Raw genomic sequence first — 12,228 nt, 5'->3', positions numbered from 1 at the left:
AAAAAAAAAAATTTAAAAAATACCCTTTGCTGATTTATGCATCTCTGCTTAGAATTTATTAACTGTCTAGGGCCAATTTCACTTCAACACTCCTATTGCCTGCAGGTTTAAATTCTGGACACATAAAACGAAATGTACCAATATCATCCACATAGTATCATATTTAAAAATAGACATTAAAAGTATTCTTTAAAAATGCACACAATATAAAAGTCTAGAAAGAGAAAGAAAAATCAAATTCTACAACTCTGTGTATCTCATCTTCTCTGGGGACCATGCCAGAGAGTCACAGGGCATTCTGAAAACTAAGTGTAGTCCAGATGCTAATTTTCCACAAATCCAGAGTAAGAAAAAAAAAATGTCCCTTCATTCTTAGCAATATAAGGATTCATTCACCAAATACAACATACCCATTTACTGGAAAAATACCCTTTATTTGAGCTTTAATTATAACATACAGAATATAAATATACCCACATAAAAGTTCACTAACTTTCTTAAAAAAATTTTCAAATTTTGACTGACGTTTCCCCCATGGTATAAGGAGAACTAAAATAAGTCAGAAAGTCTGAGTTGCAACCTTGGCCCTGAAACCTGTGAATCTTGGGTCTCAACCAAATCTTGTAAACTCTCTGAGTGTCAGTTTCTTCATTTATAAGGAGAAAAATAGCTCCTTTTTCAAGCACAATTGTAAAGATGAAATGAGAAGATGGATATGAAAACTCTCTGAAAATTAAATCATAATACATTGTAATTAAAATAAATAATTAAGGCTGGGCATGGTGGCTCACGCCTGTAATCCCAGCACTTTGGGAGGCCAAGGCAGGTGAATTGCCTGAGGTTAGGAGTTGGAGACTATCCTGGCCAACAAGGTGAAACCGCATCTCTACTAAAAGAATACAAAAAATTAGCCATGTGTGGTGGCAGGTGCCTGTAATCCCAGCTACTTGGGAGGCTGAGGCAGAAGAATCACTTGAACCCAGGAAGCCGAGGTTGCAGTGAGCCGAGATCGTGTCATTGCACTCCAGCCTGGGTAGCAAGAGTGAAACTCCATCTCAAAAATAAAATAAAATAATTAATTAAATAAAGTTGTTGTGTGACCTCATTAGAGTTGTACTGAAAGCTTTATTTTCTGATTAGTAGTGAGTGACTCTCAAATGCTGGGCATGGCCAGACCTAACATATTTACTCAGCAAGTTTTTGGTAAAGGGGCCAGACACTATCCTAGCTTCTTCACATTTGCCTTTTTATTGCATTCTCACAAGAACTCTCTTGGCAGGGATGATCATTCTCTGATTACAAATGAGGAAACTGAGGCCCAGGAAGATTTGGTGACTGGCCTAAGTGGCAGAGTTGAGATTTGAATCACAGTACTGATCACATAGAAGACACTCAATAAATGTCCCCAGCTTGACCCATTCTTAAGGTGACTTTCCATGGTGGCATCTTGTAAAAGAGAGCAGTTCTGTGAAGCAAGGTTAAGAGATGAGTTCAGGCAACCTGTACTGATATACTGGCTCTGACCCTAGTTGGCATGGACCTTTGGACCAGCCATTAATTCCTCAGTTTTGCATCTGTAAAATACAGACGTTGTTGTGACAATCAAGTAAGTCCATGTATAATGTTTAGAAAAATACTCAATAAATGTGAATGTGTATTATTACTTTATCTTCCAGTGCTGTGTGAGAAACTCTACTATGTAAAATAAGCATCAAATAGGATCAGTAGCTTCCGCATTTAACCAAGATAAAGCAACAAAGACCAGACTAACCCTCCCATTTAAAATAATAAAAACACAAACAAAATACCCAGAACAATGTGTAAGATCCTAGAATGAGGTAAAGAGATATAGTGATCTCTAAGAGATTAGAAACAAATAAGGTAAGACTTATGATCATCTCAGCTCACTCCCTTGAGAGAGGCTCCAGGCCAAATGCAAAAAGGTGAAGTTAGGCAGAGGCCAACAGACTCCTTCCATTCAGGAGACACATCTAAGAGGCTCAGAAAATCAAGGCAAGAGTAGAATAGAGTACTAGAGAAGACGTTGCTGCAAAGATAGAGAACTCTGGAGATTTGCAGATAGTCCTTTTCAAGTGTTCAACTGAATATTAAACAGCGCATGCATGCAAGGAAACTACTGAAGTCTGGAAAAGGAATCATTAAAAAGTTTAGAGGTACTAGTGCACAGTGCTTACATAAGACCAGGAATAGTGCTTGCTCTCATCACCCAGATTGGGAAACCTCATGATTCATGGTACAGTAGGTGGGGTACACAGACAGGTCTTTACTCAAAAATGGTAAATAATTAGCTGTAGACTGAGCCCTGTTCCCATCTACCTAACAAATCTTAAAAGTAAGAATCTAAAGGATGAAACTACTTCCAAATAACTGCATTCCAGAAAAAGCTAAGGATATTAACAGAAATACAAAATATCCAACATATGAGAAGATAGAATTCTCAACGTCTGGCATCCGATCAAAGTTACCAGTCACTCAAAAGAAGCAGGCACATATAATCCAAAAGTGAGAAGGAAAAAACCAATCAATTGAAACAGACCCCAAAGCGACCTACATGTTAGATATAGCAGACAAAGGCCAGGTGCAGTGACTCATTCCTGTAATCCCAACATTTTAGCAGGCCAAGGTGGACAGATCACTTGAGGCCAGGAGTTCGAGACCAGCCTGGTCAACAGGGTGAAACCCCGTCTCCACTAAAAATACAAAAACTTAGCTGGGCATGGTGGCACATGCTTGTAATCCTGGCTATTCATGAGGCTGAGACAGAAGAATTGCTTAAATCTGGGAAGCAGAGTTGCAGTGAGGCAAGATCTCGCCACTGTACTCCAGCCTGAGTGACAGAGCGAGACTCTGTCGAAAGAAAGAAAGAAAGAAAGAAAGAAAGAAAGAAAGAAAGAAAGAAAGAAAGAAAGAAAGAAAGAAAGAGAGAGAGAGAGAGAGAAAGAAAGAAAGAAAGAAAGAAAGAAAGAAAGAAAGAAAGAAAGAAAGAAAGAAAGAAAGAGAGAGAGAGAGAGAGAGAGAGGGAGGGAGGGAGGGAGGGAGGGAGGAAGGGAAGGAAAGAAAAAAATAGCAGACAAAGACATTAAAACAATTATTATAACTATATTTTATATGTCCCCAAATTGGAGGCAAGGGAGATTTATAAGCCTACAGATTAGTGAAGCTCTGCAAATCCCCAAATAAGAAACATAAAGAAAATGACACCAGGGCATATCATAACTTAGTTGTTCAGAATGACTGGTAAAGTATAAAATCTCAAAAGTAGCCAGAGACAGAAGACACTATGTGGAGACCTGAAGGTAAATAAAATAGATACTTCTCATTGGAAAGAGTGAAAGCAAGAAGACAATATATTGGAACAATATACTCAAAGAAAGAAAAAACTGTCAACTGAGAATTTGAAATGTAGTTTTTGAAAACAAAAACAACAAAATATATTTTTACATATATACAAAGGCTGAAAATAATTCATCACAAGCATAACTGCACTACAAAAATGTTCAAGGAAGTCCTTGTGACAGAAAGAAAATGATAACAGATGGATATATGAAGTTACAGAAAAGAATGAAGAACACCAGAAATGGTAACTACGTGGGTTAATTTATTTGTTATTATTAGTAGTACATCTCTTTAACAATGTACTATTTAAACAAAAATCACAATAACAATGTAGTGTGGGGTTTATAATAAATGTAAGAGCAAAACGTGAAAAGAATAGCACAGAGGTCGAGGGAAGAAACATGGAAATATATTATTGTAAATCTCAAATGATAAATGAAGAGGTAGAGTTGAATGTAGTCTGTGATAAGTAAAATATGTATACTATAAATCCTAAAATAATAAAGCAAAGAGTTATAGCTAATAAGCCAACTGAATTCATAAAATGGAATCATACAATTTATTCAATTAGTCCAAAAGAAGGTAAAAATATGAAGAGAAATAAAACAAAAAAGATGAAATAAATAAAAAATAAATAGAAAAATGATAGATTTAAACCTAACCATATCAATAAACACATTAAATATAAGTGGTCTAAATATTCTAATTAAAAAGTAATAGTCTATAGAATTACAGGGTATAATTCACAATAATTTATTGTATATTTTTAAATAGCTAAAAGAGACAATTTTGAATGTTTCCAATACAAATACATGCTAAATGTTTGAAGTGGTGAATATGCTAATTATCCTTACATTGATCATTACACATTGTATATATGTATCAAAATATCACACTACATCTCATATGTATAATTATTATATGTCAATTAAAAGTACTAAAAGCAAAAAATAATTAAAAAGTAGAGATTGTTAGATTGGACAAAAAAGCAAAACTCAACTACATGTTCCCCACAAAAATAAAAACACATGAGAAAAACCCTTGTAACCTGGGTTAGTCAAAATTTTTTTCTTTTAGGTACAATATGAAAAGCATAACCCATAAAATATCAAATTAATAGACTTCATAAAAATTAAAAATGTATACTCTTTAAAAGACACTGTTGTGAGAATGAAAAGACAAGCCAACACTAGCAGAATATATTGCAAATCATAAAATCATATAAAGGGTTTATATCTAGAACATAGAAGGAATTATCAAAACTCAATAAGAAGAAAACAAAAAACCTAAAACAAAAGTAGGCAGAAGATTAGAACAGAAACTTCAACAAAGAAGATATACGAATGAGAAATGAGCACATGAAAAGATGCTCAACATCATTAGTCATTAGGGGAATGCAAATTAAAACTACAACATACTACTACGTATCTATTAGAATGAATACAGTTGAAAAGTCTGATCAAACTAAGAATTTGGAGCAAGTGTAATTCTCATACACTGCTACTGAGAGTGTAAAGTGATCCTACTTTGGAATACAAACAGCTTGACAGTTTTCTGAAAAGTTAAACATACGCTTAATATATGATCTGCTCTCAGGTTTTTACCAAAGAGCAATGAAAGTCTATGTCCACGCAAAGACTTGTGACAGCTTCATTTTTTTTTTTTTTTTTAGATGGAGTCTTGCTCTGTTGCCCCGGCTGGAGTGCAGTGGCGTGATCTTGGCTCACTGCGACCTCCGTCTCCTGGGTTCAAGTGATTCTCCTGCCTCAGCCTCCTGAGTAGCTGGGATTACAAGTGCACGCCACTACGCCCAGCTAATTTTTGTATTTTTAGTAGAGATGGGGTTTCAGGCCAGGTCTCAAACTTCTGACCTCGTGATCCCCCCCAAAGACCAGGTTAAAATAACACAAAAATCCACTGACAGTAACTGAATAAACACATTGTAGCTTATACAATTTGATGGTACTTCAGTAATAAAAAGGAACTAACTATTGATTCAACAACAGAGATATATGTTAACATAATTATGCTGATTGAGATAAACCAGATAAAAAAGAATACATATGGTAGGATTTCACTTACATGAAACTCCACAAAATGCAGACTTATCCATACAGGCAAAAAGCAGATAAGTGATTACCCTTGAGATGGGGGAAGTAGGTCAGTAAAGGGGTCAGAGAAAAGGATTATAAAAGAAAACTTTTGGGGTGAGATCCCTGTTTATTATGTTGATTTAAGGTATGGGTTTCATGGATGTATATGTATGTCAAGATGGATCCAACTGTATACTGTAATATGTAGATTATGGTATTTCAGTTATATCTCATAGAGCTGGTACAAACAAAGATAGGATTACTGTCCATAAGGAATTCAAAAGTTAATTATTGAGAGAAAACATGCCTACAAAATTAATGTAATGAATAAGAAGATAATATAAAGTGTTTTGTACAAAATACATGAAAAGTAGAGATCAGTGATTCTCAAACTTTGATACCCATGAGAATCACCTGGAGGGAGTGGAAAAACATAGATTGGTGCGCCCAATGCCCAGAGTTTCTGATTCAGTGGGCCTGGGATGGGGCTTAAGGATTTGCATTTCTAACAGGCTCTCTGTGAAAGGTGATGGTGCTGGTCCCAGGACCACACTTTTAGAATCATTGATATATATGAGAATAGGACAATATAGAATAAAGGGCCAATTTAGAAAAGAGAGAAATTATAGCATTTTTTGAAAAGCTTTCTCTTTTCCTTAAGCTCACCATGAAATAGAATTCAAGTGAATAAAATCTTATTTTATTCTCAGAATTTCTTTCCTTCAAAATTTTACTATGTTCCTACTGAAAATTCCATGTTTTTCAAGTAGATCTCATACTACCTAGTTGCAGAATTCACTGGTTTAGAGTCAGTCAATATCCTCTTAGAGAGCAATTAAATATCAAACCAGTGAATAAGTTAAGAATAGGGGGAGGGTATAGTCCAATTAGCCAAACCTTTTATTCCCACTTTCTGCCATATGTCAATTATTCGTCTCCTATACCCTTTTGAGAAACAGTTATTATTGTAGGTTTAAAATAAATAAAAGTAGTTTTTCTTTCTCGGGAGTCATAGGCTTTGTTCTTTGCTATTCCCTCTGCGACACTTTTTGTCCTACCTGCTCACTTTCATCTGGCTAATTCTAATCTGCCTTTTAAGGCCGGGCTAGACAGTACTTATTTGCAGAACTTTCCTGGGCACACTTCACGCTCACCCTGCTGCACAGGAAGCTCGTCGTCTGTGCTCCTTGTCTCTACTGCATCCGCCATCCTGCACTAAATCATTTTATCACACTCATCCCATTTTTTCTACTTCTTAAATAATGTATTCTCTTTAATGTAATGAAATTGCATTTGGGACATCCTAGCTTCCCTGATCCTCTCTGAGTTACACAGTGTTAGGAATAGAGAAGGAGGAGTCAGAGGTCACCAAATCTAGAATCATAAAACTGGAGAGACAGAACATGGGATGAAATTGTAAATATATAACATACACTTGCATACAGGCACATACAAACATTTGGGGGGTTGTTAATGACTTCCGTAAGGATAGTAATTTCAAGTGGCACCAATCTTTAACCCAGATTGAATCACAGGACAAATCAAGTTTCCCAATTCCTACTCATGCATTTGACATATTTATGGTCTGCTTTTATAGCTTTTGATCACAATTTCCTATGAGGCAGCTGGTCTCTAAATCAACAAGTCAGAAAAAAAAAACAAAACAAACAAAAAAAACAGACAAAGCCCAGTCCTTTAACAAAATTATCTATTGAGGAGGTCAGTGCTGTTTGGAACACATTTAAAACATTTATGAGAGTGATTTTTTAAATGCCTGCTATTGGATGAGGGTTACATTCAAAGCTTCCAATTGTACTTTTGAATGACACTAGACTTCTGTGGTAATGCTTCAGCCAAAACAGAGATTTAAGAAAATAAAAAACAAAAACGATACAGAAAAAAAAAAAACAAAAAAACAAAAAAAACACTGAAAATGTTCATTTCAACCAGAAGCAAACGTGTTCTAAGAAAGCAAAGGAGTTAGGAACAACTCGGTGTTTCTCTCAGTAGTAACTGTGACCTTTCACACTTGGGGGTTGATAGTCAGGGTGGAGTCACTTAGATCAACTTAAGAAGGAGGCATCTGGGGCTGCCCACCTAAGGAGATTCTTCTCAGAAGCCCAGCACGTTGGGAGAACACCCCGAGTTCTCTGGGGAAGTCAGGACTTTGGGATGCAGGATCACACTGAGGAAAGTCAGCCCAGCAAAGCAGCTGATCTAGGATGTGGGCTTCTGACTTCCAGATTCTACCACCATCACAGAGGCCCATAGCTGGGGCCCACACCCAAAGGGCATAATGATTCCCAGCCTTCAGCACAGCAGGAATTGACCTGGAAAGAAAGGCCTTTATTCCTCTGACAGAAAAACCTGATTCCCAAGGGAAAATGACACTTTTACTTTATTCCCTTTCTCAGTGGATCTGCATTTTCATGAATGAAGAAAAGAAAAAAGTTGAACTCTCTGACTAGGAAGGTTTCTTATAAGAAGGTTTCCAATAGGCTTCAATTTTTTAAAGCTATGCAGAAAAAAAAAATTATCACAAAGGAATAAAGAGCACTAACCAAAGAAATTTCACTCTCATAGATTTCGTAGCACCTCAGAACTTCCTTTGGAAAGGAAGGACAAAGCGGCCGTTTGCTCAGCTTAGATCATTTGGATTGAGACTCATATGTTATTTTAAATGAACATTGCTCAGGTAGTTAAGCCTTAAAAATCAACCATCCTTGACAACTGTCCTTTTTTTTTTTTTTTTTTTTCTTTTTTTAAGTCTTACCTTAAGGGTTTAAGGAACACATTTACAAAGTATGCTGTAGTGGAAACTGGCCAAGCTTCCTACCTTGCTTCATAGCACAATTGGGACTGCTGGTCTTTTTTCATTTTTTGTCTCTGAAAACTTTGTTACAATTAAAAGAGGGAAAAGTAGTAAACTTAAAAAGCAAACATGGTACACTTGTTTAGCACTTAGAACAATACAAAATTCCAATGCACATTAAAAATATAATCCAATGGATCATTTAATTTTCAAGATTTTACTTTCACCCCTTGACTAATAATGTTAAGAAGGAAAGTACTGAATTTCTCTCGTGACACTAGAAACGTCTCTTACAATGGCATTCCTTTTGAGAAATCAGAGCTAAGGTTTTCTTTGCATTCTCTATGTGCTGAGTCCCTATATTGGATAATATTAGCATCTTTTATAACCATACCTAATATAACATTCTTTTTTCCTATATTGTACAAGTTCCAGAGTCTTAACGCTTTATAGTAGTGCCAACAAAAATGTTTAAGGAAAGGCCATCCAAAAGCAGACATGACATTTTGCAGAGTCTTCAGTTTATCTTTAGAATGTATAATTATAAACTGTGCTTGAAATAAGCTGCCCAGATATTTGTGTTAACACAGAAATTCTGTTACCATTAGCTCTTGCTCAGTAAATGCAAATATTGTGAACATGCTGTTTAACAGCAGCAAATATCATGTCTCTCATTTTTATGAAAAGTAATATTGTAAAACATGCTATCAAGTAATCAACATATTTATTAAACAGTTCTCCATACAAGCCATGTACATACATACACACATTTTATTGGACAATGTAGTAAGTGACCACAGTTGAGGTGTTCACATCCAATGTGATACATATGTACATCTCCTTTATATGGTGCAACTATAGCAATACAATGACATTTTAAAGATTGTTCTTAATGTTATTTAACTATATATGTTCTTATCAATATTGAAATATGTGTTTTTTAGGGGAAAGCAGCAAGCATGCACATTAGTTTCTACTGAAGATCTACTTTCTTAAAACAACCATACTAAAATCATATATACTAGCTCTCCCAATGTGGTAGAAATATCTATATCTCATGACATCTTTATCTTTCTTTCTTTTTTTTTCTTTGAGGAGTGCAATGGTGCAGCCTCAGCTCATTGCAGTCTTGACCTCCTAGGCTTAGGTGATCCTCTCACTTTAGCCTCCCGGGTAGCTGGGACTACAGGTACTCATCACCACACCTGGCTAATCTCTGTATCTTTTAAAAGAGCTTAAAGTATGTCCATATTTCTTCCTCCACGTGGCTTTTCTTATAGTCTTCAAACTCTGGCATCTGTGATTAGATTTTCTTTCATTTTTTGATGTGGGTTTTCAAACTTAAAAAGAGAGCATAAACTAATCTCTCTTCTTTATTTTCTGCTACATAGACAGTTTTTAACTTTAAATATTTTAATTTCCATAATTGTAAGTTTCTGACATTTTCTTCATCAGTCTTCAAACTGTGAAATGATGAAAAGATATATTTGGTTTTAAAAAATAAAACGATGAAACTTTGTGATCCTGGTGCTCTTCTTCAAAGACCTTTGAGTCTTCTGTTTCAGTATGTATGCAACATGCATGCTGACATGGTCTCAGGAAGTATATTAGCTTCAAGAATGCATACAGGAAAACTGAGGCATAGAACAAAATCACTTGTCCAACATCTTGTAAAAACCGTAAGTGTGCACAGAAAATAACTGAGAGGGAGACATAATTTAATTCAAATCATTTATCAAAAGAATTGTCCTTTTGCTTTGATAATATTTTTCTAACCTTTCATTTTTACACAGCCAAATTCTCAGCAATAACCAGAAAGTCAATCCAAATGTCATTATCTTAAGTTTATAATAATTTTGAAGTTTGGGCAGATATTTCTCTTCATATATTTATGAAGAAAGGTTTCTCTAAGTAAATGAATATTGAAACAAATTTTCATAGGAGATATTTAACTACTTAAGATAAAATATCTTTGTGAATTCCTGTTAATTTGAAAGCAACTATTTCACTGCAGAAAAACTGATAAGCTATCATTCTTAAATTTGTAAGAAAAAAAGACTCTAAACACACTTATTAGCATGCTTTGTAAGTCCAAGTCCAATTCTGTTTATTTGAGACATTGATTTTATCTACTGTCGTCTCTTCCCGACCTCTTCTCCACTAGACTGCAATTCCATGGTGCTAAGGTTATTTTTTCTTGTCAGTGTAAAAATTTTGTTTTCTAAATTATAATACAGCATAATGTTTTGGTGTACAGTCCTATGAATCTTGACACATGAATAGGTTAATGTAAATATCACAAGAATTGGGGTACAAAACAATTCCCTGACCTACAAAACTCTTACTAGCAATTCCTTTATAGGCAAATTGCCTGTCACCCCTAACTCCTGGCAACCACTGATCTGTCTCCAGCAGTACAATTTTATCTTTTTGTGAATGTCATAAAATGGGATACCACAGTATGTCACCTTTTGAGACTGGCCTCTCACTCAGCATGAAGATTTGTCCAAATTGTTGTATGTATTGATACTTTGTTCTTTTTCTTTTTGAGACAGAGTTTCGCTCCTGTCACCCAGGCTGGAGTGCAATGGAATGATCTGGGCTCACTACAACCTCCGCCTCCCGAGTTCAAGTGATTCTCCTGTCTCAGCCTCCCAAGTAGCTCGGATTACAGGCATGTGCCACCATGCCTGTAATACACCATTTATTTGTATTTAGTAGAGATGGGGTTTCACCATGTTAGTCAAGCTGGTCACAATCTACTGATCTCAGTTGAGCCACCCGCCCTTGGCCTCCCAAAGTGCTGGGATTACGGGCATGTGCCACCGCGCCAGGCAGATAGTTTGTTCTTTACTACCACTGAGTAGCGTTTCATTGTATGGACGCACCACAGTTTATCTATCCATTCACCCTTGAAGGACATTCACATTATTTACAGTTTTGGACAATTACAAATAGCGCTGCTATAAACAATTATATACAGATTTTTATGTGATCATACATTTTCTATTTCTCAAATGTAGCTATCCAGGAGTGGGATTTCTGCATCCCACAGTACGTCATGTTTAACTTTGTCTAAAAAGGGCTGAGTTCTTTTCCAGAGTGGCTGTTTCATTTTGCATTTCTATCAGCAATGTGTACAAGTTTCAGTTGCTCTACAGTCTCTTCAGCACTTGGTATTGTCACGCTTTAAAAAATTAGCCATTCTAGTGATACTTAAAAAATTTCATCAATATTTTAACATGCATTTTCCACATAACTAATGATGTTGAATGTTTTTTCATGTGTTTATATGCATTTCATATATTTCCTTTCTTAAAACGTCTGTTCAAGTCTTTTGCACATTTTAAAGTTAGGTTGTTAGTTTTCTTACTACCCAGTCTTGCAAATTCCTTATTTACTCTTGTTATAAGAGCTTTGTCTGCTATGTGCTTTGTAAATATTTTCTCTCAGCAAGAGAATTGTCCTTTCATTTTCTTAATAGTGAGAGTGCAAACATTTTAAATGTTGTTGGAGACCAACTTATCACTTTTTTGTTTTATAGATTATATTTTTAGCGTCATATTTAAGAATTTTTTGCCTAACCCTAGATAATGATAATTTTCTCTTACGTTGTCTTCTAAACATTTTATGGTTTTATGTTTTACTTCTAGATTTTGGTTCACTTTTAAGTTTTGAGTTAATTTTTGTATAAGATGTGAGGTTTAGGTGAAGGTTTAACTTTTTCCCCCCTATTGATGTTCAGTTGTTCCAACATCATTTGCTGAAAGGACAAAATTGCTTTTGTACCATTGTAAAAACATAATTGGTCATATTTGTGTGAGTTTATTTCTGGATTCTCATTGAGATTCATTGGTAATTGTCTATTTCAGTACCACATGCTCTTGATTAGTGTAGCTATATAGTAAGTCTTAAAATCAGAAAGTATGATTCCTCTAAGTTTATTCTTTTTCAAAATCAGTTCGG

At 35.3% G+C, this 12,228-nt stretch overlaps 1 protein-coding gene across 10 annotated transcripts in view; it reads right to left on the bottom strand.

The window, feature by feature from the left end:
* Positions 1-12,228, bottom strand: part of ESRRG (estrogen-related receptor gamma) — a 683,317-nt gene that overhangs the window by 383,431 nt on the left and 287,658 nt on the right. For 5 of the 10 annotated variants that reach the window (XM_011987382.1, XM_011987394.1, XM_011987385.1 and 2 more), the window contains exon 3: positions 7,848-7,965. The exons of the other annotated variants lie outside the window; for them this stretch is intronic. The gene's annotated coding sequence lies outside the window, so the exon portion shown is untranslated. The remainder of the gene's footprint in view (positions 1-7,847; positions 7,966-12,228) is intronic. 10 annotated transcript variants of the gene reach the window in all.

Source organism: Mandrillus leucophaeus, unplaced genomic scaffold (genome assembly GCF_000951045.1).
Source record: "Mandrillus leucophaeus isolate KB7577 unplaced genomic scaffold, Mleu.le_1.0 Scaffold309, whole genome shotgun sequence".
In the NCBI taxonomy this organism is placed as follows: Eukaryota; Metazoa; Chordata; class Mammalia; order Primates; family Cercopithecidae; genus Mandrillus; species Mandrillus leucophaeus.
The sequence above is the reverse complement of the archived record's forward strand: the minus strand, read 5'-3'. Positions and strand labels throughout refer to the sequence as shown.